The following is a 26844-nucleotide window of genomic DNA, read 5'->3' as shown; positions in this document are numbered from 1 at the left end:
AACACTAAGGCTTGAAACTATGAAGCTATTCTTTGTTCTCATCTGTGTGTTTCAAATAATTTTTTTTCCAGCAAAATAGAAATGGCAAAACCCCTAACCCTGTCAATAATAAATAAATAAATAAATAAATAGAATCCTGGTCTGTATCCCTGTATGGAACAGGGAGAAGTGACCTGTACTTATATCATTCATGTTTGCTACTTGTAGGATGCCCTCTCTGTGCTGTAGGTACATCTTCTGGTTTTAGCTTTCTGCCCTAAATGCTTCTATGAAATCCTAGAAGGAAGGTATAATCTGAGATGTCCCAAAGAAACCGGGAGAGTTACCTTTTCTAGTTTTCTAGTTTCCTGATGTGGTAGTATTAGGGAATTTACGATTATGATTGCTGGTATATGTTGGGTTTCTGGAGATTTTTTAAAGTTTATATTGACTTTCAATAGCTGATGAACTCCTAAATGTAACAGGTTCATATGTTTTAAGTATAAGATTAAGCATTTTTTAACCATTTGTTTTAGGTTATTGTTTCTTGTTGCAGGGGGGCACGGGTGGAAGAAAAGGAGGAGGAAAAAGTTTGTTTTGCTAAGTGTTTCCCAGTTTCAGTGAATCAGATAAGATTAGTTGATTTGTCACAATCTATCAGTGTGTCAGGAAGAAGGAGATGGGGACTAGTTTATGATAGTGTGTAAAACCAAGCAGTTCTGTGTTTTGCCATGTTATAAAATCAAGACTATCAAAGTACCAAGCTACTACATACCACAATTTCAATGCATTTGACAAATTAGGACAGTGGAAAGAGTGTCTTGAGACACATCCAAGATGGTAAATATTGAATCGATTTGATTATCTCAGGAAGACTTCTAAATACTAGTCTAAGATTACTGACTAGACAGACAAAATTTCATTTCTTTTGATAACTTTGAAGTAATTTATTGTGTGTTTTTTCTTTAAACCTTTCTTACAGCAATTCATCAATGTGGGGCTTAAAAATTAAGGATTTCTAAATTATCCTAAATAACTATATCCCTGTAAATGCTCTAGACAACTTGATTTATCTTTGAAGTTAGCTTTGTTTGGGTCCTGGGGTTACACTAAATCACTTCCAGGCATTCCTGCCAACCTAGATTTCTCTATGATTATATTGGAACAACGGATGGTTACATGATTAGATTCAATTGATATTTCAAATTAAAAGTTCCAGGACTGCAAACATGATTGATCGCATGTGTGATTGCAGAATAGGCAATTAGTTTGTTAAATATTGTTTGTAACTCATGTTTCCTGTAGGTTTGGAAAGGACAATCGGACTACTCTGAAATAAGGGCAAATTCTTCTAGTTGTTAATAATATCTACTGCTGCCTTAGAATCTTCAGTCTGAACTCTAAACCAAGTTTCTAAGATTCGGAATTTGTCACTTGGATCAATTTCTTGTCCTCTTTGGACTGCTAGGATGTAGGGAGTTTATTAACTAGTCTGCTTCTTTCAACACTAGTATGAATCCTTTATAGTCAATGTGCTTGACCAAACTTATCAACGGTCATCCTTCCTTTCATTAATTAGAATTAATTAGACCTTATTTCCCCCCATGGTTTCCTGCTAAGAAATTTGTGAAGCAGTCTTGCACAACAGATTTAATAGAAGTGCTTTGGTTAATAAGACAGATCTGAAAGTACATGGTACAACTGCTTGATTCAGTTCTTTTCCATGACTGCTTATTTATTTAAACTTTGTCTTGAGATTCAGCTTCACCTGTGTAGATGAGATCACGACCACAGAAAAGAATGAAGTGATTAGTGTGGATTTCCATCAGTTACTTAACTGCCAGTTTTCACAGGAACAAATGGTATACAACAAGCATTCTTAATCTTATCCTTACTGAGGTAATCAGATTTTGGGACTGAACAATCCTTTGCTTCTGTCCCAACAAATGCTTTATTTGTGGAACTAGAGTTGTGTCAGTTGATTGCAGTTTTCCTGACTTAATTAAAATATCTACTACTTTCATAAAACTTTACTGAGGTTTTGATCAAACAGCTTAATTATCTGCAGTCAGCAGCTGAATTTATCATTGGGGCACTGGGGTATCTCAGGGTGGGAACTGTCTTCTAGCTAGATACCTGACATGCAGAGAAGACAAACATACATACACCTGTGTGTATGCTGTTTATTAAGATGAATGTCATGTAAGAAAAATATTTTGTGATTATTTTTGTGACGTCAGCGTGTGTAGATGTAATGGAGGCAAGTTAAGGTGGTAACTTTCATTCTGGTTTTTTGAGTCCTTGTTTTTTTGCGATTTGAATGGGTAATTTAAACATAACTTCAGTATACAGTTCCTCATCTTTTCAGTAATAAAAACATACTCCATAATCCCTCCATTTTAAACCTCAGAACAAGAATTCCAGTTCTTGAGAACATATTATGAACTACCTGCAAATGTCTGTTACTACAGAAGAAGAGGCAGGCTAACAGTGCTGCTATTAATATATTGTCTGTGCTTGGTCCTCTGTATGGTCAAGCATCTTGATACACACACAATTTTTTAGTTTCTACATGGGAAGCCAGGAGACTTTCAGATGTAAATAGCTGCTGAATCTAAACAAAGCTTCAGGGCAAGCACAAAATAAATCTGAAGTCTGGGGCTTTGATTTAGCTTACAAGGGTTTGCTGCAAATAATGTTGAGATTCAGAGCTTCTGTGGGATACTGCATGCATCTTATCTAAAAGGACAGAATGTTAGGCAGTGAAAAATACAGATCATTACCAGCTGCTTCTTCACTTATTTGTAGGAGTAGCAAATATTTTAAAATACTGAAATGAGAGAAAACTATATTGGATGTGTTATTTTATGCAAAGAGCTAAAAGCAATACTGGAATCCTGGCAGCTTGCAACCTAGCTAATGGGCATCAGTTCTTTCCTCCAAACTAAGCGTGTTTAAAATAGGTGTGATGTAGCTTTATTGGAGAGAGTTTTGGCCAAAAATCATAAAAAGATTCAATCACTTGATCTAGTGAAGTGTTTCTTTTTTTTTTTTTCCTTGTCTTTTTTTTTTTTTCCCCCAGTGAAAAATATCAGATGCTGAAGAGAAAAATAGGAGAGCAGGGGAAAAAAAGAAAACAAACCAGAAAAACCCTTAACAAAAACAACATACCAAACTAAACCCCTGTGTATGCAGTTTTCATATAGTCATGCCTCTTTGTCTTCTGCCTTCAAGCCAAAGTTTAGCAAGCCCTTTAACTTTGAGATTTATTTTCCTCATTGGTATTCAAATAGTGACTTTTGGGTGGATGTTGGTGAGGAAGTGGTGGTAACAGATCGTCAGCTCTCAGCTGGGTAGTGGCTGTAGTACATTGCTAATGCTTCTGCTTTTTGCCTTTTCTCCTTTCTATAAATTTGTTATGAATTGGGGGTTTTATACTCACTCCATTGCTGACATCAGAGGGCCTTTCAAAAGCAAGTATTCCTGCCTCTGCCACTTGTTTTCTCTCTGGCAAGGTAGCAGAAGCCAGTACTGCCAGCTGGTCATTTTCTGGACACAGTGCCATCCCGCTGATGAGGCATAAATATCTGAGGCTATGTTTTAAAGCACAAAACCATACCATTTTGTATGAGGGCTTTTCCTGCTCTCCATATCGCTGCAATCCTCCTCTTATTACTTGCCTATCTTTGTTCTTCTTTTGAAATTACTGCCCTGTATGCTGGCAGAGACCTGGCTGGGCTTGTGTGAGGAAACCCTTTCTTCTTTCTCCTCTTTCAAGGGTAATTCTGCCAGTGTTGAAATAGCTGGCATCTACTCTTCTGTAGTCATGGATGCTGGAAAGCCTCTCTCAAGATGGATGGATGTTTGGCCTTTGAAGTCAGGGAGAAGTTCAGCAGGAGTGTGGTGGAATGAAGTAAAGACAAATAACGTAAGGCTGAAGTCTGATAGGGACTGGAAGGGGTGGGAAGGATAATTTTAGGACAGAAAGTAATTTTAACGGAACTAGAAAACTCTAATCAGTACTCTTTTAATACCTTTTTCATCCCCCTTGGAAGATCCAATTGTTCCGTAAGAAGCTCATCTGCTTTCCTGTTGTATTCAGCCTCTGAGTTAAAACTCACTTGGACTATACCAGTCAAGAACTCACTGTCCTCCTTCCCACATTTTCTTGCAGAATAAGCGGAGAAGGTGATAAGGAAATACATATTGATGAACCAGGAAAAAAATCTAAATCAGTATATGGAGAGTCTTGGCAGACGTTTCGTAGCATAGTTGACATAAGCTAACTGTGCTGCAGATGTATGACTAAATGTAATTTGTAGCTGTGAACATACTCTGTTTCTCTGGTCAGGATGATAAATTTCAGATGTGTATACACAGTATCTCTGTGTATACACGATGCTCTGCTGTTAGCGCAAGAGTCCACATGAAGACTTTTAGGCAAACTGATGCTCAAAAATATTGGAAGAAAATGTATTCACCTATTTGTCTGGCCTACAGAGGCAGAACTTGAAACTTGAGTTCTTCAAAAATAAGTAAGAATTTAACACTTTTTACCATAATATCTAGTGATGGAGAAAGCTTATGTAAGGTTGGATCGTCAGACCTGTCCAAGTTATTAAGGGAGTCTTTCCTTCAGTTTCTCAGCAGTTTGAGTGTAATTCAACTTGAATAAAATAAACAAATTAATAAAATGAACAAAATAAGTAGGAATATTTTAGAGTAAGTGAAACCTAAAGACTCCATATTTAGCAATCCAGGTAAGTCATGCTTCTGAATAATTAGGTTAAGCACTCAACTTTTCTGAAACAGCACCCTCCCCAGGCCCCTAGATGCAACCACTCCTGCAAGAAATAAGTCCACAGCTACTTTCCCGATGCATGTGGTAAATACTATGATTTGACAGTCAGGACATTACTTCTAAAATATTGATAAAGTATTGCTGTTTTTTCCCTATAGAAAAAAAAAAAAAAGTCACCACTGTTAAGTAGAATTGGATTAGTAACTCTTAGAAACACTCTTAAGACAACTACAGAGTTGTCTTGTTCTGCTGTGGACCACACAATAACTGGTGCTTTCACACATGCTTTGACAATTGCTCCCCAGTGAGTTTGATCTGAGTCAGTAGTGCCTGTGTATCTTCCAAGAGTTAGCTGGATACCTAATTTTTATATATGTCAGGGTGGCAGCAATTTAAGGGAGTGAAATGACTCTCAGAACCGTAACTTGTAATATGTTAATCAGACACATCATACTGCAACATTTTGTGTTTTTTCTTTTCTGGGTAATGCTGCAGGAATAACTAACTGTGTTTGAACGCCTTGATCGTACTTTTTGCTTTTAGTCTTAAGTTTGGATTTCAGCATAATTAACTCTGAATTTCAACTATTTGTAAGGCATGGTTCTGGAGGATGACTGCAGTCTGTAAGCTAAAAACCTTATACTGACTCTTTGTGGTTTTGAAAATCTTGTTAAACTACTTTGCATAGAGAAACACTATGTCAGAAATTCAGTTTCTGGTACACGCAGGAGAAATGAGATTGTAGAATCAATGTATGCACTTTTAAGGGCCTTAGCACGGGATCTTCTACCTGTGGTACCTTCAATCTGACATCCATGTTTTCTGCTATTGCCAGCATGGTTTGGAGATCAGGAGGCTTTAAAGAATGCGAAGGTGTTTGCAAGGTAGGTTAGCCAGGGCAACTTGAACGTGTGCAGTATCTCTCAAACAACTAAGTACTTAAAAGTGCTGCTACTTTTTTTTTGACTGTGCAAGTGTTCCAGTTTCTGCCAATCACATGTGCGGAAGACATATTTAGGTATTTCCTGATGTGTCCTCTTATTTTCTGCCTGGATATCTTCCAGTATTTATCTTTTTTATGACTGTCTTTGCTGTTGATACGTAGAGAAATCGTGAACAATGGTCTCAAAAGCAATTTCCTGGAAGCGTTTGCAGAGGTGGGCTCAGTGGTATAGAAGAAATGGAGATTCTTCTGAGAGCTAGACAGCAAAAGGATAAGACGCAAAGTTGCCACAAACTTGCCAACCAGATACCAGGAAAACGAACTTCTGATGGTTAATGTGGTTAAGCACTTGAACAGGGTGCTCAAAGATTTTGCAGAATCTATTATCACTGGAGGTGTGCAGACCTGGACTGGCCAAGGCCCTGAGCACTGTAGTAGTTGTAATATAGCAACCTTGGAAGCTAGTCTTTCTTTGAATAAGAGTTTAGACCAGATGACCTCTACAGCTCCCACTCATCCTAATTTTTTCTGTAATTTTTGTGCATGAGCAATACATAAATGGCGTGTACTTGCACAGTACACTTGATGCTTCCAAGAAATTTTGGATTGATTTATTTGGGCATATGCGTACCAACTGTGTGGTGTAATCAGACATGGACAGGAAAACAGATGTGTCTCAAAAGCGTGGGACACACTGAGCTTTGGCGACATTGCCCAAAAATAAACAACTGTTAGGAAAATCCTAGAAAGAAGTATGCTTAGGTTCACCAGTTAGGGAGGGATGGGGCGAGCTTATTTTGTGACATGATTTAGAACTGTGAACTGAATGTGACTGTCAAAACAGAGAAGCAGCTGGACTGTAGGACTGCCACATGCCAATGCACTGGAACAGATGGGCTCTTGTCACAGCTGGAGTTGCAAAGGTGCTGCTGGTACTGTAAATGATGTTGGAAATAATCCTGTACTGTAAGAGGTACTCATGGTGACATTTACTTTTGATAATGTCAGAATACCCTCCCTCGTTAATCTCTGCTTGCTCTTTAGTGTCTTAATCAGTTAAACACAGTTTTACAATTTAGCCTAATTACTATACATTTCCTCGAAATACAGCTATTTGCTTGACTTCAAGTAATTGTAACCATATGGGAAGATACATGGGTTTTGGGGGTTCTTTTTAAAAATACTCTTAAAGAGTAAAGTCTTGAGCAAAAGCTGTGCCTCTGGAAGAGCTGAGTTAGATCATTAAAGAATTTGTTTGTGATTCTTAGTAAGCCCCTGAAGGCTAAAATTTTTGCTTAATATGTTAGCGTGTTGGAGGCAAAACTTGTTCCAGTGCTTAGTTTAACCAGTAGTTTTAGCTGCTGATAGTCAAGTAGGCAATTTTGGTATGTCTATGCTTGCTTGTTTTCATCATCTCTCTCTGCTCTTTTAACTAGACAGAAAACAGTTAACATTGTTATTTCGTTCTTTTTTTCCCCCTTTCTTTAGGAAAATTTTGCTTCTTGTGAGGGTCGAAAAAATAGCAAGAGTTGTAGACGATTAAGGCAACAAAACACATATGGAAGACCCTTTTCAGTTTATTATGTGCATATTGCAAAATTTGTGATCAGATGTTTGGACTTTGGGAAGAGAGAGGGATGATGGCTTTTTAATTTTATCCTTTGTGGTATGTAGAATAAGATATTTTGACATAACTGATTTTGAAAAGGGGCATCCTAGAGGTAGAGGATATAACTCCGGTTACGCAGTGTGTTTTCCATATCACCTGGAACAGCTCCACTAATACCGAAAAAACCAACCAAATAAACCAACAAAACAAACCCCACCCATAATAAAGTTCACAGATTTTCTGTTCTCCAGGGGTTTTGAGATTTTCAACTAGATGAAAAGCAGAGATGTAATTTTTAGTTTAAACTTAAAACATTTTTTCTGGTATCAGCAGTAGGGCTTCTCTTCCAAGAGCTGTATGATGTTAGATTACTTCTCTTCCTAGATTACCTGGATACCTAATTTTTATATATGTCAGGATGACAGCCATTTAAGGGAGTGAAATGACTCTTGTAACCATAACTTGTAATATGTTAATCAAAGACATTATACTGCAAGTACTTGTCAGTGTAGAAGTGAAGGAAAATTGAGAAGAGTTCACTGGTTCCATTTCTACAGTTCATAAATTTGGGAGTGAATTTCGTCAGGCTGAAATGAAAGTGTTCCCAGTAGATTTTTAATGAACATTCATGGATAACTCAAGTAGGAAACTGCATCTCCGCTCACTTATCTGCAACCCATGTTACTCTGAGAGCTAGTCTCTGGTTGCTGTTCTACCCAGTAAGGTTTTTTTCTTAAGCTCTTTGCTCCCTCTTTTCTTCCTTTTTGTACTTCCTTATGAAAATCTGGTACAGGACATTGCCCCTTGGTGCTTGGGTCACAACGAGCTTTGTCCTTGCCTTGCAGCTGGACAGTTTCAGTGCCAGAAAGCCTGGTGATTCTGATACTTGAGACTTCTCTTCTGCTATTTGTTCACAACGGACCAATTTAATTTCTGTATTACTTTTTTCTCCTTTGTTTCTTAACGTTGTCAAGTAAATTGTTCTAGTGTAAGCAGAAACTTAAGCACAGTATGTGATTAAAAGTTTTATTGTCTATGTCAGTAGTGAAGGGATTTCAACGTGTGTAAAAGCTGATAGACAGACTCTGTTCTCTCCTTCATACCGTCAGACCAAGTTTTAAAACCAGGTATTGTTTCAGAGTTGTTTAGTGTATACGTAAAATCCAAGCAGTTTAGTAACCAAGCAGTTACCAAACTGTGTTTATAATATGATTTTTCTAGACTATATTCCCTCGATTACTGCTTTCTAAATAAATGGTTGTTGAATTCTAATAATATTTCTCACAACTAGATTTCCTGCAACTGTCTGGTACTTTTCCTTGTCTATTTTCTTTAGCCAGTTCCTAATCAGAATTCAGTAATATTTATTTGATCTTGATCTGCCTCATTTTTTTTTTCCTCTGCACTGAGTTTAACAAATGCACGTATCCCAAAATACTGTGTCAATCCAGTTCCCTTTCAAACCTTAATGAACAATCTGTGACAAGCTAATTAGGGATATTTATGACAGTTCTAGACTTATTATATTTATCTGAAAAAGTTGTTAGATGCTGTACTGTCCTCTGAACAAAGAAATGATCTTGTATGAGTTAAAATTTGGAGGTGGTAAAAATGTAGCTCATCGTTCCAAGAGAAGCCGTGGCACTGGTTTAAGTAATTTAGTCTCTGGCAAACATTAGAGAAGAGGAAATGAACGTGATCACTTGTTGGCTGATTCCTAGGTTGAGCCAAGGGTCAGCAGAATATTGTTGCTATAAAATGATTTCCACATTGGGTTACTTTATCAAGTCAAAGGACAGTTGTTTCTTCTATCCAAATGCTTTGGCAAGTGACAGCCTACTGTACTTGGCTCAAACTTGACTCTCTTGCTTGGGTCTCATACCATCTGTCCCTGCTCCACCTGGCTTGCATCTGATGCTGTTGCCTTTTCGTGATGGTCTCTTGTGTTTTATCAAACCTGATTCCACAGTGTGCCCTGGGAATTGTTGCAGTCTAAATCAATAGTATAAGGCTGTCAAGTTTTCTGTCACTCTTCTCTTTCCAGCCTCATTCCCGCAGGTGTACTGCGCTTTCACTTCCTAGCAGGGAAGCGTGGACTGTTGCTGTAAGAAAGGAATACTGGGGTTTCACAGGCATTGGCTGTTCTGGCAAAGACTTGTGAACCCTACTAGGGATATAAAAAATAACATCTTTTTAAGAAATTAATCATAGGTAAATTTTCAAATTCACATGCTTTTGTAATGAAAGTACTTGTGTTTGAGGTAACTTTTTGCCTAACCTGATTATTTGGATTGTTACATTGGATAATGTTTTGAGGCCTTTGTTCTTCATTATTTGATATAGGGAGGCTGTACAAACAGAGGAGGGAATGAAAACATACTTGCTGTATGCCATGCAGAGTTAGAATTAAGACCTTAGAGGTAACATTAAGGGTGAATCCTATTTGTTATATTGGAAATTTAAAAAAAAAATCTTCCCTGGAGAATGGGGTTTAGTAACTGCCTATATTTATTGTTGAGTTGAATATACATGTATGGAGTAAACAAATCTGTAGTATTATACTGTGCAACCTCATTGTTTGTTGTGACTCATTTGGTTTTCTCATTGAAGAGACAGCAAGTTACCAATACATCCAGCATGGTACAGAGTCATGTTTCAGCTGGCAGACAGTCAGGTTTTGTTTTCAATATTCTGTCCTGTTTAGTATTCAGAGCATGGAGGAGAACGTGATGTAAGGGAATTGGTTTGCTGTTTTACTGACTGACTCAGCCATTTAACTCTGTTCCCTCAAGGCATCAAAGACTGCAATGAAGGAAATACATTTTACCAATAACTTTCTATGGAAATAAGTGCAGCTTAATAACTTTTTTAATTAATGCTAACATTATTGCACAGTGGAGAAGACCTTAATTAAACTTGTCTTTTGGTTTTTTGTTTCCTCTAAGTCTGTATTACTGATACTGAAATCTTATGTAAATCTAACCTCAGATTTATAATTGGGGAGGAGAGGAGTTTTTTTTTAAGTTGAAACATCAGTTGAAAGGTGATTTCTTTCAGTACTATTTCTTGTGGGAAAGCAGAATTTTGGTGTGACTTTATTGCTTTTTATTTTTAAGTAGGATAAGTGGTAAGGTTAAGGCCAGACTTCTCCAGACTTTTGTGCTCTATTTTCACGGAATTAAATTTCTCTCAATGCTTTGTGTTGTGCATTGCAGTGTGTCTGATGGTCCCTGTTGCTTGCACGAAAGGACTGTCTGGGAAGTGAGTTACTGGGCTACAACTGTAAAGGACATGAAGGTTTTAGTTTAAACATTGTTTTGAAGAGCTAATAAAATATCCTAATGCAAGAATATTATGGACCTAAAGCCCCAAGTTTCACTATTGGATTGATTTAGAAAAATGCATCTGTGTAAAACTGCTGATATGGCTGAATTGGACCTCAACTGTCTACTTTCTGTTCATGGCAAAAGAAAGCAGGTATTTGCAGTGGTGAATAATCACATATTTGGAGGACAGTGGTACTGTGCTCATTAGGTAGTATTTGAGATAATAACTCAGTAGCTTGTCAGTAGCTTGTGTTGAATGTAGGAAAAGTTGGATCACAGAGATTATTTAGAGGGAAGCAAAAATTCTGCCTGGAAGGAGAACTGAGCAGAAGGTGATTTAGGTTTCTAGTCCTGGTTGAGAATTGTGGTGTCCATCCATGAGTGATGAGGGAAGGAAGGAAAGGGGGACTCAAATGTGGACAACATTGTGAGCCTCTGAGGAGGGCTGTAGTGGACCCAGGCTGACACCTGGGCACTATGGGAGAGATACTAGAATGACAGTGTTAACACTGGTCCCTTTTTCTAAGTGAAAACTGAGGTGAGGGAAGAAGCAAAGAGAACTGTGGGTCACCTGCTTAGATGAGCCTGTTGAATGAGATCTACTTGTGCATGTGAGCTGAGGTGAATCCAAAAGTGAAATCTTCTGGATCCCCTCTGAAGCATCTGTGAGGAAGAAGATATATAAAGAGAAAATTGATTTATGAAAAATGAAAGACTGCAAAATCTTGAAAACAGTACAAAAATGGGGAAGACTAAGATACAGCATGGATTATGTTTGGAAAGAAATTGTTGATGAAAGCTATTCTGACAACATCAGTGAATAGCTTGTACGGTTTATGTACGGTGAACATAGAGATCTATAGGGAGATGTTATGAATGGTGTAGTTTCTGCTTGTATTTTGAATAATGTAGATTCAAATGTTAAGGGAACATTTTTATTCATGAGGGTGAGGGGTGATTGTTTTTCCGGGTGTTCTGCCTTTCTGCTGAGAGCATGCCTGACAGAAGAGAAGGAGGAAAGGTGACATGGATATCAGTGTGCTAGAAGCTCTGTGGTCACCAAAGCTGGAGGCAGGAGTAAGGAAAGAGGGGAGGGCAGATGTGGAGGCCCCAGGTTATTGCTAGGAGAAGGGTAATTTGGAAAATGGTGGGGAGAAGTGAAGGGGACATTGGGGAGCAGCAGGGACAGGTCAGCCCTTAAGGGGAGGCAAGCTGGGATGCCAGTGGGGGGCCACAGTCAGGATCATGTCTGAAGGCAGTGTACAGGGTCAGCCTCTGTCCACTGGTCTTCTGGAAAGGCCACAGTGATGAGACAGGTCCAAGGCCAAGCCAGGGAGTCATGTCAGTGGGTGAGGATCAGGCTGAGGATCAGGGAGGCAGGAGGTGAAGTGCTGACAAGGGCCATGTAGCTGCCATGGGGGCCAGGGGCAGTGGCTCCCAAGGCAGGAGGGGCAGGACCTCCCTGCTTCCCTTCTCCACCACAGCTCTTTGCCACGAAGGGGCCAATCTCTGACTCGGCCAGCACATTGTACAGCAGAGATGACAAAACCAGGTATTTTACTCAGAAATGTTAACTGTCTAAATGTTAACTGTATTAATACTGTCCGTTATTCAAGCCATCTGGTATGTGAGCACATATGTGCTGTAGACCAAATTAAAGCTTAGCAGTTATGGGAATTGTGGTGGTCTGAATTGTGCACATCGGGTTGCAGAAGGACTTGGTGAGAAGCAAGGAGTATCTGAGTTGGGTTGCTTTATACGGCATTTTCACAAGGGAAGACAGAATTAACACTTAGGAATGACATTTGTAGATGATAATTAGTAGGTGGTGTGATAGCAAATACTGTGACTTCGTTTCAAATTGTTAAGAAGAAGGAAATATTTAATTAAGTAAAAAAGGAAACAGAATCCAGAATCTTGATTATGAAAGAAAAATAACCCAAATGTTTTCTTTTTAATGTAAGAAGCCACTTCTTCCCTCCAAAAACGCAGGAACAAGGATGAGATGGAAAAGAGATGCTCATAAACAGAAATAGATTCTAAAAGGCTTGGATGATATGAATACGTACCAAGAAGAGGAAATCACTTAGCATAGCAAAAGGCAGCACTAGAAATAGGATTAAAATGCAGTAAAAAAGGAGAAAGTTCTGAATCACTATCAGGAAAAGCCTGACAATAAAATCGGTTAGCTACTGTTATGATTTCCCAATTTAAGGATTATGAGGATCCCATTGCTTGGAACCTCTAAAGCAGAATGGACAGCCATTTATTTGTGGTATTCTAAGGAGATTTTTTTGAGTACTTCTCCTTTAAGGGAATTTTCATCAAAGATTTTCTTGTGGCTCTTAGTTATATAAAGATTGCCCATGGAAATATAACTTTGGATAGAACTAGTATACCAATCTCTTGGGCCTCTCAAGAAATGTGTGAAGTCTGTCAGATTTATTTAGAATGTGAAAACTGTACATTTAGATTTATATACTGTATTTTTCTTCTACATCTTAGTGTTATATCATAGAGTTCTGAAGCAAGCTCATTTTTCCAGATAGGTGAGTGAATTTGCACTAATTGATGAATTTATTTTAGCTGTTAATAAACATGCTGTGAAAAAAAGATGTCAACAGATTTTTGAGTGCTGTGTGTAAACTTTTCACAGACTAAAATAACGCTTCAACAAAAGAGGACGCCATAGTCATATATGGTATATGTTTGTATAACCAAAGTGAGACTGACTGTGGAATGATCAATCTTGCTTTTCAGATATGTGGATCAATATGACCAAGTGTGTAGATTTGGATACTATGTCTATGTATTTTGGTATAGAAGCAATTAACTGAGTCTGGTGTACATAGACATCTGACAAAACGTATTTGATTATAATATGCTCGAGGATCATATGTTACCTCTGCATCCCTTTTGGAAGGCTTTTTTTTTTTTTTCAGTTTGAGAATTCGAAACTAAGTGGAGTCCTGCTTAAAGCTGCAATAAGATGTTGTTAAAAAAAAAATCTGTATTGCTCACATAGTAGTTACACCTGCATAACTTAAGCCCTGAGAACTGTCTGCGAACTGACCGGGACTGTGATGATCTAGTCTGACTTCTTCCTAATTAAGTGCATGTAAAAATGCATCCTGTTGTTCCTTTTTTCAAACCCTTTCTCTCTGCTAGAACATTTGGTTCAGGAGAATGTTCCTTTGTACTTAAGTCAAATGATGAAGAGTCTCCTACATATCTTGATGAGCAAAACCTAGTGGTGTATTAAGAATTTTCATTTGAGTGTGTTAGATAGATGATGTTGAATAATGCTGTAGCAATCACAGCTCTTGGATGTAAGGAGAACAAGATTTGTGGGGGAAAATTAATACCTTCTATTAGGCCAGTCTGTATGATTGGGGGAGGGGGGAAAAGCGGAGGGAGTTTTAGGGTTGTGATATACTCAAGTCTGAGACAGAAGCCTAAAACTTCAGATTTAACTGCTAGCTGGGGATGTTAGTTCTTTGTTGAACTACGTTATGGTAGTCAATCAGACTGTGTTAGAGAACAGATAGTTGTAGAAAGCATACATGGGTATTGGGGGGGATATGATAAAGCCTTTACCTACTTATTGGACATTTCTCAGGTAGAATTTTATAATGCAACAGAAAACTAAACTTTCTTGCATTCATGAGTAATGCAGTACACCAGGTTTATGAAAATTAGTTCCCAGAGATAGCTCCGAGAGATGGGGCTGGGAGGTCAGAGATGGAGCACTTTCATGAGAAGTGTTGTCTTTGCTGTTAAGAAAATGTTTGTGTGAGTTGGTTGCCATGTGCAGTTGCTTAGTTTCATCCCTGTGGTTTTCGTGAGATCATCTGCTGTGCTGGTTCAAAATCGTATTATGTGCTGAGATATAAATGTATTCAGGGATTTGGATGTGTCTGTCACAGAGGTTGTTTATTGAAATGGTTATGCAGGTGTTTGCATTTATTGTTCAGATAGTGTCTAGATGCTGTTTGTGATAAACGGATTCCTGAGGCTCATTGAAAAGTAGCAGATGGAAATATTTGAAGGTTCATCTTGAGAGGCTGGGGAAAGATTTCAAAGTAGAAATTTCTCCCACTACAGGTTTCCAAGGTAGGAGAGTATGTGACAAATGTAAGTGTACAAGACGAGGTGATACCTGCATAGCCATTCAAAGCTCCCAGTCTCTTTCTCAGCAGTGGCGTGTCCTTACCAGGCAAAACTGAAGGTCACTTGAGTTAGCGCAGTATGTTTTTTTTTTCTCTACAGTCCTTAGTATTATGGCTCTGAGCATCCTAGTTCTACTATACCATAGCTAAATTGGGTTGTGTGTGGTCATGTGTAAAGTATGTGTGTCTGTCTGATGTGACAACATAACTGCTAATGACCTTACAGGCCAGGCTTTACCTCTGCTTCTTTAGGTTCTTCTGTTTGTTAATTGGATTGTAAAAACAGTCCATCTAGCCAACTACACTATTTCTAACAGTGGCCTTAATCAGATATCTAGGTGGAGGTTGGAAATGGAGCAAGTGTATGTGGTAATGCCCATAATTATATGGAAGTTCCCATACAAGATGGGGAGGAGTGGGGGTTGTATTTAGTGTGTAGCATTTCTGCATATATAGTCTGCAGTAGCTTTCTCTTCCATACACTAGTCTAGTCTCCCAAGATGATTTTTGGTACCTACAATGTACTTCAGCAAGGTGTAGATACATGTCTATTATCCGCTAATCTTGTTAAACTTTCTTGACATTGATTTGTGAGTTGGAGTTGAAGGCGTGTAATTAATGGCATAGGTTTTAAGTCTGAATTTATTGCCCTTAACCTGAAGAGTGATTCAGTGATGTCGACTGTCTGCTCCTATCAAGTTCCAGCAAAGCCAGAAAGCTTTAGTTCAAAGTAACCGTTTGTGCTGCAGTTTTCATGTTGTCAATTTATCTTTCCAGTCTCCATAAAGAAGTGGAATTTTCATGTTTCTGTTGGGATGATGAGCTGAGGGAGGGTACAAGTGGGTTGACCAAAAAGTGCTGATGTGCCAGTATAGTAAATAAGTGTAGGACTTCATGATCTTAAAGGTCTTTTCCAACCTAAATGATTCTATAGATTGACTTGGAAAATAGAACTAAATGCAGCCTCGGCACATTCTCAGATGACATCAAATTGAGAGGAGCACTTGATAGCAGAAGGGCAGGAGGACTCAGGAAACTCCTGAGTTCCTGGACAAATGAGTCAACAAAAATCTCCAGTCGTTCAGCACAGAGAAAAGCCGAGCTGTACTTTCAGGCAAGAGCCCCATGCATCTTCACAGGCAAGGGACTGACTGGCTGAGTCTTCTGCAGTAAAGGACCTGGGGATCCTGATGGTGATCAAGTAGAGCATGAGTTGGGGGAATGAAGGCTGACTGTGTGTTTAGCTGCATTAGCAAGAGCACAGCTAGCAGGTCAAGGGAAGTAACACTTATTTTCCCATCTGCTTGGCACTGGTGTGGCCACATCTGGAATATTCTATCCATTTTTGGGTCCCCAAGTAGAAGAGTGTTATCAACAAACTGGAAGAAGTCCATTAGAGTCCCCTTAGATGCTTAGAGATGTGAAAGACATGATATACAAGGGGAGATGGAGTGGTCTGGGTTGGTTTAGTCTGGAGAAGGTTAAGAGGTTAACTGCTGTCTTGTAGTTCTTGAGGGGGACAGGGCTGTAGAGAAGATGGAGCCAGACTCTTTTTAGAGGTGCACAAGAAAAGAACAGGAAGGAGTAGTCACAAGCAACCACATGGAACTTCTGACTAGGTATGAGGGTGCTGGGCAGGATCTTCAGAGAAAGCATTGGAGCAGGTTACACAGAGAATCTGCAGTATCTCCATCCTTGGAGATATGCAAAGCTTGTCTGGACAAGGTCCAGAACAGCGTGATGTATCTTCAGATCTAGCCTTGCTTTGAAAAGGAAGTTTGACTAGATGAATTCTAGAGGTCCCATCCATCCTAAATTTCTCTGTTTCATAGTCCTCACAGAGAAGGTAGGTGGAATATGGACGCAGTTCTGCTTATTAATGAAACTAGTCACATTTCTGTGGAAAATAGTTTGGTGAAATAATTTTTAAAATGTTATTAGAACCCAGAATAAAATAGATACTTTGTTCTGGATTTTATTCCAACTTTTATTGTTATCCTTTCTATTCCTTGAATTTAAGCCAAACTAGTCCTGAAACATGTTGCCACAGAGTGTGATGAGCGTACAACTTGTATTTGCCAAACAGAAATTTCAGTCTTTTAGTTTTGCTTGCATTTCCATCACTGAGAATAATAATTTGAGTTTCTTTTTAATTCCATTTTTAGAGAAAGGAAGATCTTGTTATGTGAAACCTCCACACAGGTTTGTTTTAATTTTTTTCGTGGAACTGATAGAAACTGCAAAGTGCATGCAGAAGTTAAGTGTGTGGGGAAAAAGCTGACATTTGCACAACCAAGGAACGGTGGTATGATCACAGTGTCTCCTTAGAAAGTGGGCTGAACCAGAACATGAATGTCAACCTTGGAAAGAATAGAGTAGGTTGGAGGAACATGTATTTTGCTGATGCTTCCGTTAGTTCAAGCAGCTCTGCTGTAGCCTCCTCAGCTACACTTAGAGATATTTGCTGGCAAAATCTCCTGGTGTAAGGTTGTTGGCAAAGAAAGCTCTTCAGTGCAGCAGTTTTGAGGTATGAAAAAGCTGTTTCTGGTAGCTTAATTTATATGTGGAGAAGTTTTGCAAAATGAGAAAGCTAGTTTCTTGGAGAAAAAAGTTCCTCTGACAGATAGTTCTGAGGGTGCAAAGTTAACATGGGGTGGAAAAGATGATGTAGATGGAGGAGGAGGATGGGAGCTGTGCTGTAGGAAGTGATGCAAATCCATTCAGTCCAGCACAGTTTGAACTACTGATGTGCACTGTGAGTCAGAGCTGTACATCTGTCTACATGTCAGCAGCAGCTACCTCTAAAACTTCCCTCAGTTTTTGTTTCTGGAAGGGCACTGGTAGCAAAGGTTCCCCCCATGCACAAGGATCGCTGTGTGCATCTCTGCTAGGCATAATTTTCATGGTCCCCTGCACCATCCGTCATTAGCTTTCTTGGCTGGAAGCTTTGCTTGCGTTGCTTTCAGACATGACTGGTCTCCTTGTGGCTCTGGCAACCCCAAGGAAGTACAGCCACAGTGCCACTGTGTACTCTGCACGGCAGATGGCCCCAAATAGTAGTGGCACAAGGGACAGCAAAACATGGCTGGTCTGGCTGTAACGTGTCTATGCAGTCACTCAAGACTGAGAGATCGGTGAAGTCTGCTGCACAGAAGAAACAAATACAATAATATAAATCTAGCTGATGATTGTCAGCTAAATTCTACAGCAAATCTCAGGTAGTAGGAGTAGGTACAAAGAAAATGATTGCAACTGCACTGACAACCTCATCTCAGAGGAGATAGCTTTTATTGGGTTCTGTTATTTACTGCATTTAGGACAAACACATAGCAGATGCTTTCTTTCCTAATGTGGCATAGTCTGTAAAAGGTTAACAATTTTTTTCAATAGTAAAGAAACCAACCATTAGTATGAGGGACTTATAAGTAGTTAAATTTTTCTGCATTTCTTTATCTTTTCATTCTTCTGTCCAAAAATTAGGGAAGTCTGATTCCCACCTTCCAATCCCCGCAAAATATTTGTTCCCCTTCATTATCGACATACTTTTATTTTCCTCTCAGGTGGCCAGTCTGACCTTTTTGGAAGCTGTTTTCAGTTCTATACTTTGGCGGTCAGTGTGGTACATTACACTTGAATTCCTTCACATAAGTCAGACTTTGCCTTTGCTCATTGCCTGTGATTTTTTTGTTCCATCGCCTCTACTCCCTGAAGAAAATCCACCCCCAAATGCTCTGTTCCTTGTCAAATGCTTTACAATCCTGTCAAAGAATCTTGCATGTGCTGCTCTGGACAATGAAAATATTTAAAGTTTCAGACTTAATGATACAGAAAATATTTCTAGCTTACAATGAAATACCCTGTAGGTGGAATTGAATGACCTGTACATTATTAGTAGTGTTTCTGGTTTTTAAACAAGTTGCAGACCAACAAAAGGTAAATGCCATGTTGTGCTTGTTTGATTATAAAAAAATGATAAATTTGTTTGGTAAATGTATTAACTGATCTTGGGAATCTAATATTTGATTCTATGAGGCACTGAATTGTTGCACAACAAGTATGTACGGAGTGCAATCTGTGCTGAGTGACAGCAAACAGAATCCATACAGACACAGTTTTACTTGGAATAACTTCAGCTTTAAGAAAATCAAAGAACAGCTAAGGTTGCTAAGTGACAGCAAAATATTTATCCGTTATTTAGAAAATCAAAGCGGTTTATGCAATGAATAGTAAAGGACAGCATATATTGTGTGCCACCCACATGCTATATAGGACCATTATTGTACATGATGAAGACCTGCATAATTCAGCACAGTAACTACAGCTATCACCCCTTTAGTACTGAGATTCTCGAATACTATTTATTTAGTCTTCTTCTGCAGTAGAAAATCTCACAAATAATTCACTATAAGCGAACACTTTCCATCTCTGCTCTGAAACACAAGTAATATTCTTGTGTAGGCAGCTATTGAAAGAGGAGGCAAGGTGGGGGAGAAGGAGGGGAAATGGAGTGAGAATCACTGTTTATAACTGGCTATTTGCTTTGCAGGCTTATTTTCATCACTGAAGCTCATTAACAGCCAGTGATGTGGCACAGGCATTTTGTTTTTCTGGAAGGAGAGGATAATGATGGGTTCAGCCTAAGGTTCTGTGCCTGCCCTTGGCTCTCACAGAGGAAGGATGCATGTGGCTTTCCAGAGTCCGGCCCTGTGGATAAGCCCTCCCCACCACTTGAGGTTACAGCAGGGTTTGTCTGGACGAAGACTTGGGTGGCTCTTGAGTCTTGCTCAGCAGTAGAGTGACAGTTGTTTCAAGTGTTGTTAGATGCTGTCGTGCCATTTCTGAGGCTCATTTGGGAAGAGGAAAGCTCACTGTCATGAGCTGACCAGTACCCCTGCACAGCTGAGCTGGGAGATCCTGCAGAGGAGGCACAGGGAGGGAGTCGCTGAACTCAACATCCTTGAACACACTACTGTGGTTGGAGGATTTGGGAAGGTGGAGAGACAAGGGACATGGCAGTTAGATTGTCACTTAACCAGCTACCTTTCAAGGCAGAGTGAAATCATATGAAATAAAACCAAAAAAACCCCAACAAAAAACATGTAAAACTCATTCGTGTTCCTTTTGTAGGCATGTGGACCTTTGGTTGGAAACTTGGTTTGATGTGCAAGTGGCCATGTTAAATGTGTAGGGCCTGGAACACCATGTGGTCTATGTGAATTGCGAGGAAATTATTGGTAGTTGAATTTTTATCGTCCTGGAAGTGGTGTGTTAAATTGAGCGTTACTGTAAATGCATTGACCTGTTGTATCGTCTGGGTTTGGTTCTGGCTGAGGATATGGGTAAATGTGATGATTACCCTATAATACCCTATAATGAAACTCAATTCATGACATCAGAAAGTTAGTCCTTGGCATAATTTCTACTCTTTTTCTCTTTTTTTTTTTTCCTTGTCAAAGAGCCTGGCAGGACAAGAAACAAAGTTCTGTTGAAAGAAGTGTGTGAGAAGTTGGATGGAAAAGGATTTATTTGTACCTTCATTTCTGTTCATTCAGGAGATGCAAATTTGTCTCCTGGCTGAAATGGAAGGGAGAGACAGCTGTTTGAGGGAACACTCATTGGGTTATGTCTTTTTCCACTTTTCTCTACTCTCAAAAGGTATAGTTTTGGCTAAAACTGTCCAAAAGCAGCTGCTGCTGTGGAAGGCATTGGACAAAATGGCACCGTTTTGAAATAACAAAGCTTCTTATTTTTAGGATGTGTTCTGGGACTTAAGTCATGTTTGGTACTACAGAGCTACATTGCAGTTGAGAATTCAGGGAGTGGCTCTTTGCTTGGCTCCTCCCTACCCCTTTCTTTTTCTAGCCTGCATAAAGAAATATTTTGTCTAGCTCGATCAATAATTGCAGTCATCACCTCCTGCTATTTTCCTGAAATACCCATATGGTCTGAGAAAGGGTAATTTCACACTACGGTGTGGGAGTAGAGAAGCAGCAGTGCTCTTGCTTGTATTAAGGTCAGGGACATATTGATAGTCACACAGATCCCAGCTCCGAGTGCGAAGACATACAACCTGCGATTATTTCTCTGCTGCATTTCTAAAATTGCCACAAGGTGGCAATGGTTCAGAATGTTATTGCTCCAGTACCCGCTATTTGGTTGACTGCACTTGTGGGAAATAGGGTCAGCCGCAGGCTGTGGTTGCCACGCCAGCATCCGCGGTGCTCTGGGGCGTGGGGGAGAGGCTGGTGGTGGCCAACACTTTTTAAGCTTTTTCATTTTAAAGGCCAAAGTTTTGTAGGGGACAGTTGTGCTGTCAGTTATGTTTTTGCCGGCTGCTGGCTGCATCTGTTTAGGGCAGTAATGAGCTGCTCGGTGTACTTCAGCAGTGAGAAACAGATGAAAATGCTCTAAATCTAGCCTGAAACTCTGTGAGGCTACGGTTGGGGTTTCTTCCTTCTTTCTTTCAAAGAGAAGATAAGCAGTATTACTGTTACAAATACATGCATGCCTCATTTTTCCTTCAAAATGTTGGAATTTATTATTTAATGAAATAAAACCTGTGACATTGGAACAACTCCCTAAACTGCCAGATCTGTTTGAAATAAAAATAAGAATTTAAAATCTGCGTAAAATATAGTATAAATGGAGCTAAGCCACAAATGCCTCTAGGTTTTCATACCCAAGTTTTACTTCAGAAGGGAAAAGAGGAATATGTTGGGATATATAAGACTTCTTTGAAATATTAAATGCAAAGTGAGAAATTTTTTTTAATAGTTAAGTTCCTGAGGCTCTTTTCATACCTTTGTATTACTCTGTAAATTATGAAAAGTTAAATTGCTACTGCAGCTTGAAAAAAAAATTATTCTTAATTTAATTAAATAGCTCTTTGAGAAGTTTATTTTATCTTAAATATATGTTTTCATTCTTTGATAGTCTACTAAGGTTAGCAGATGATAAGTAGAAAATAAATGTTACCTTTTGTGAAAGGCACAGGGATAGAGGGGTAGAGAAATTTTTATCTGTAGCGTGGCTGCAATAAAGAAAAAGCAAATTTGAGGGCAGTTCATCTTGTTTTCCCCTTAAGTTGTCTTTGCTTATCTTCAGTCATTCTGCAGAACACAATCAAACCTGATATTTTGAGTCACTGGACTTTAGTTATACATTCTCCCATGAAGCAGTAGTAGTTAGTTATGAAGTATCACCGAGTTACGACAACAGATTCCATACCACTGAGAATGCAAAATCCAAATAAGCAATACAAAACTGAAGCAGGTTGATGGAAAGCAGCAGAATCAGTGAGGCTTTGCTGTACACTTCAGGTGATATTCAGAGTTCAGTAGCAAAGGTCTTGATGTGTCCGGGTCTTGCACAGAGGAAAGGAGGAAAGGGCACATGCAGTGGAAAGGTAATCCTACTGCAGAAGGATTTTGAGCTCCTTTATGTGAACTCCTACCACAGAGAATCTGGCCAGGCTTATTCCCCATAAGTTTAAGTATTTCACTTGAGATTCTGGTTATGCATGATGTCCTCATCTCTTGTTCCTTGTTAACCAAGATGGAAAACTTCAAAGGTAGCCCAGACTTGTGTAGCTTGAGCTGTTTGGCAGTAACCAAGAGTTAATCTCCTGTACAGATGCCTGTTTCTCTTCCTTTGCTATTATGGCCTGCTAGTGCAATTAGACTTACTGTTTTCCTCCACATTTCTAAGCTACTACTTTTACTGTTTTGTTTTGTTGTGTTTCATTTTTAAAGGCACTTGGCTGCAAATTGGAGAGTGTTAATGAATCCATTGAAAATCAACAACATAAAAAAAAGAGTGAGAACTCACTGTACACTCAATATTCTGAAAAATAAAAAATCAGCAGCAGAGGAACTGTACGCTACAGCAGACTACTATAAATTACTCTGTATCTCGACAGTTAACACAACTGCGTCTCTATATGTGACAGCACTTGGGACCTGTAAAATACACTTCAGATCATCCGGAGTGCAAAGTGTAGCTTTTCATATTTTCCACTGAAATTATTATTATTATTATTATTTAGTTTCACAGGAGACTAGAGTTGCTTAGTTGGTTCACTTAAATCACTTGTCAGAGAATCCTGATTTAGGATTCCGCTTGCCATGGAATGCGTGGAATGCGCTTCACTCAGAATAGGAAAGCAGCAATATGTTTTATTGAGGTATAATGATAATTTAACAAAGTTTAATGAACTTGATGGAATTCAGCAAAGTTTACAGACATTTATCAAGTTTTAATTTTTACTAATATTAGCAAAAGTGATTTTGATACAAACTGTGATTTAACATACATTCATAAAAAGCCCGACAGTAAGTTTGCTGGCAAGGTTCACTCATATGACTAAGTGTGGAAAAGTATACAAAGATAAACTGATTTGAAGTTCTGATAGAATGATTTGTAAGAGAAATATACAGAGGAAAATGGACTTGGAGTTGGGCTGGAATAATTTTACACAGAGATTGGGAATGAAAGGAGTGAAGGAAGTCCTCCTGTTGAGTCACGAGGTTCAGAGTGGACACCCGTGCTTTCTAAACTCCTCAGAGAGAAGCCTAGGTGTGGCTAGATCCACCCTTACTCCTGGACAATGGTTTATGTCTAAGGGTACAGAGGATAAAGGAGACCCTCCTGTTGAGTCGCAAGGATCAGAATGGACCCCCCTGCTCTCTAAACTCCTTTAGAGTGTATGGTTAGATCCACCCTTAGTCCCAGACCTGGTCAGTGGTTTACAACCAAGAGGGTTTGGATATAGGGATTTTAGTGTAGTGCTTTTGACATAACATCATGAGTCCTATATATATATATATATATGTTAAGGGTAGCAGCAGCGTGAAATTCATTGACACACATTGACACAGTTACAATAGTAATCAACAATTAATAATCAACAATTGATTATACTCAATGCAGTGGTTTAGATAAGGATTCAACTACGTTTCTAAACAAATTGCATGTACACACACACAGAGATATAGAGATATATATACAGCTATAGAGGTTAACCTATGATTAAGATGTTTCCTTTCTGCGGATCAGAGTAAATTTTAAGTACTCAGTGATCTTTAGGATTATACAAAATCCAATTATAGTGAATTACTCACATCTCCCTTCATCAGCTCTTCCAATTGGATGGTCGCTCTTTTCATCAGTCTTTGCAGAGGGATGCAAAAATCCTTCCCTTCATCCACCTCTGCCGGCAGACAGTTTTCCCCTTTGTTGGTCTTTGCAGACAGACGGTGCTCCCTTCATTGGCTCTGCTAGCAGATGGTCAGAGTCTGGCTTCAGAGGCATCCAAGCTCAGGGAAAGATGCAGAAACACAGCCTGCTGCAATCCCGGAGAGCTCCAAGGGGCCTCACTTAGGAGCAGTCTTTATAGGGTCACAAAATGGTTGACTTTGGTCGGTATTATTTCATTGCAGCCATTATGCTTGTCAGGCAATGGTTGTTGGCACCCTTCAGAGTGGGCTATGATCTCGGCAGGAGGAATTTGGGGTACATTTCCTAAGCAACAGGAGTTCCAGGAGCAGTTTGGGAGCGCCCAACTGCCCCAGCTCACTGTACTCACACACAGGACAGGAAGGTACCAGAATGTTTCAACTCCCTGCTTCCTCAGGCAAGGTCAGAAAGTACCAAGCTGCCCCAGCCCACTGCATTTTATAATCAAACAAGGACGTAGTGGCTGATGCCAACATTGCAATGCTGCCTGAAAGGGGGAGGGGGTTCTGCACCACCACACCTACACATCCAGATTTCGCACTGAAACATAAGTAATTTATGAAATGTGCAGTAATCCTAAAATGCCACTCAACCCTTAGAATTACATACTACCTGAAGTAGTGAATATGAAAGCCATATATAAATATTTTAAAAGCATTTCAGTTTGCTGAACTATGATGGTTAGAAATGAGGAAGTCAGAATTAAATTTATATTTCATTGCCTTATTCATAATGTTTTTGTTTGATATGTGGGTAATAGACAAGCAAATCACCTAAAGAATGAAGTCTGCAAGCATGAAAACATATTTCCATAATTGCCTTGGCAGAAAGCCCACATGTTCTTGTGGCAGAGCTGTGACTATTCCATGGGATGAAGGAGCTGCTTGCTCAGCAGTAGTGCACTGTCTGCAGGAGTGCTTGGCTCTTTTTAAGTCCCCTGTGCGAACAAGTGTGTGCTGAAAAAAAGTTCAAACCATCCTTAATGATTTGCATTTTCCAATATCTCAGCTTGTCCAATATCTTTAGAAAATGAGAGAAGAATAAGGGGAATCGAATAAAAGGGGAAGACCTATTCTGCATACCTGGGAATAAAGTTTGATTTGTGTTAGAAACAGCTAACCTTTGTGGTGCAGATTCTGTGTGAGGAATGGATGTCTGGCAGACAGGTGGATAGATGCCATTTTTGGTATATATGCAGACATAATACAAATACTTCTCTCCCATTGATTTTTAACTAGCAGTGGGACATGCTGGCAGTGTGGCTGCTGTTCTCAAGAGCTCATGTAGGAATTTTTTCTAAGTCACAGCAACCTCTGTTGAAATTTGTTTGCCTCAACAGGAGGCCTTTTCTTCTGTAGGGGTTTCTTGGGGCTACTTTTGTATTGCTAATCATTTTGTTAAGATGAAGAACAGAATTATAGAATAACAGAATCATGGAATGGTTTGTGGTGGAGGGGACCTTTAAAGGTCACGTATTTCCAACCCCCCTGCCATGGCAGGGACACCTCCCACTAGACCAGGTTGCTGAAGGCTCCATCGAGCCTGGCGTTGAACACTGCCAGGGAGGGGGCAGCTACATTCTTTGGGCAACTTGTTCCAGTGTCTCACCACCCTCACAGTGAAGAATTTCTTCCCTACATCTAATCTAAATCTACCCTCTTTCAGTTTGAAACCATTACCCCTCATTCTATCACTACACTCTCTGATAAAGAGTCCCTCCCCACCTTTCCTGTAGGCCCCCTTTAAGTACTGGAAGGCTGCTGTAAGGTCTCCCCAGAACCTCCTCCAGGCTGAACAACCCCGACACTCTTTCCTTCTGTCCTCATAGGGTAGGTGCTCCAGCCCCCGATCGTGGCCCTCCTCTGGACCTGCTGCAACAGGTTCATGTATTTCTTGTGCTGGTGGCCCCAGAGCTGGACGCCGCACTGCAGGTGGGGTCTCACCAGAGTGGAGTAGAGGGGGAGAATCACCTCCCTTGACCTACTGGCCATGCTTCTTTTGATGCAGCCCAGGATGCAATTGGCTTTCAGTTAGTATGTCAATACATAAATACATTATCATGTGTTTTTAACAAGCTTGGATTTTTTTCAAAGGTATAGTTCTTTGGCTCTGCATTGCTACTGCCTACATTTCACCATTTTTCACAGGATTGTTCATATCAAGTATTCAGATGGCATCTATTCTATTGTCTCCTGTGAAAATAGAACAGTTTTCAGGTTTGAACTCAATTTGGAGAGAGTTTTGCAGTAAATTGCTACATATTTCATAGAAGCACATGACATGACAAACTTAGCAAACTTTATGTAGGATGAAAATCTTCCCCTGATATGAAGGAAATAGAGATTGCCCAAGGTAGGCACATTATCAGGATAGCAGTAATTTTGCTAATCTTGTAATAGTGTTGTAGCTTAAATGGCTTCAAAATATTGACACTGGAGACTTGAACATCTAAGGTCACCATACTTACTGTGGATGCTGAAAAGTTCTCTTGTAAGAAATGATGATGTGATCATAGTAATGTTATTTGTTGCAGGTTATATATAACTTTCTGCCCTTGGGAAAAATATTTTCAGTTTCTTGCTATACATTTATTTATTTGTTTTTAGCTAAGCAAAATACAGGAAGGATAAAAAAAACCTTTTCAATCAGTTGTGTTTGATTTTATTTTTTTTAATGTTAAATTTAAAGTTCAAGAATACTCACTGGAATAAAGGCTTTACGTAAGTTTTTAAGTTCTGGGAAAGCAAAACAATGATTTTTAACTATTGTTTTGTTATATTAGT

General features: G+C 39.3%; 1 protein-coding gene across 14 annotated transcripts in view; it reads left to right on the top strand.

The window, feature by feature from the left end:
- CADPS2 (calcium dependent secretion activator 2) overlaps positions 1–26844 on the top strand; it is a 318458-nt gene that overhangs the window by 39996 nt on the left and 251618 nt on the right. The window lies entirely within an intron of this gene.

This window comes from Leptosomus discolor, chromosome 1 (assembly GCF_034619465.1).
Source record: "Leptosomus discolor isolate bLepDis1 chromosome 1, bLepDis1.hap2, whole genome shotgun sequence".
In the NCBI taxonomy this organism is placed as follows: Eukaryota; Metazoa; Chordata; class Aves; order Leptosomiformes; family Leptosomidae; genus Leptosomus; species Leptosomus discolor.
The sequence above is the reverse complement of the archived record's forward strand: the minus strand, read 5'-3'. Positions and strand labels throughout refer to the sequence as shown.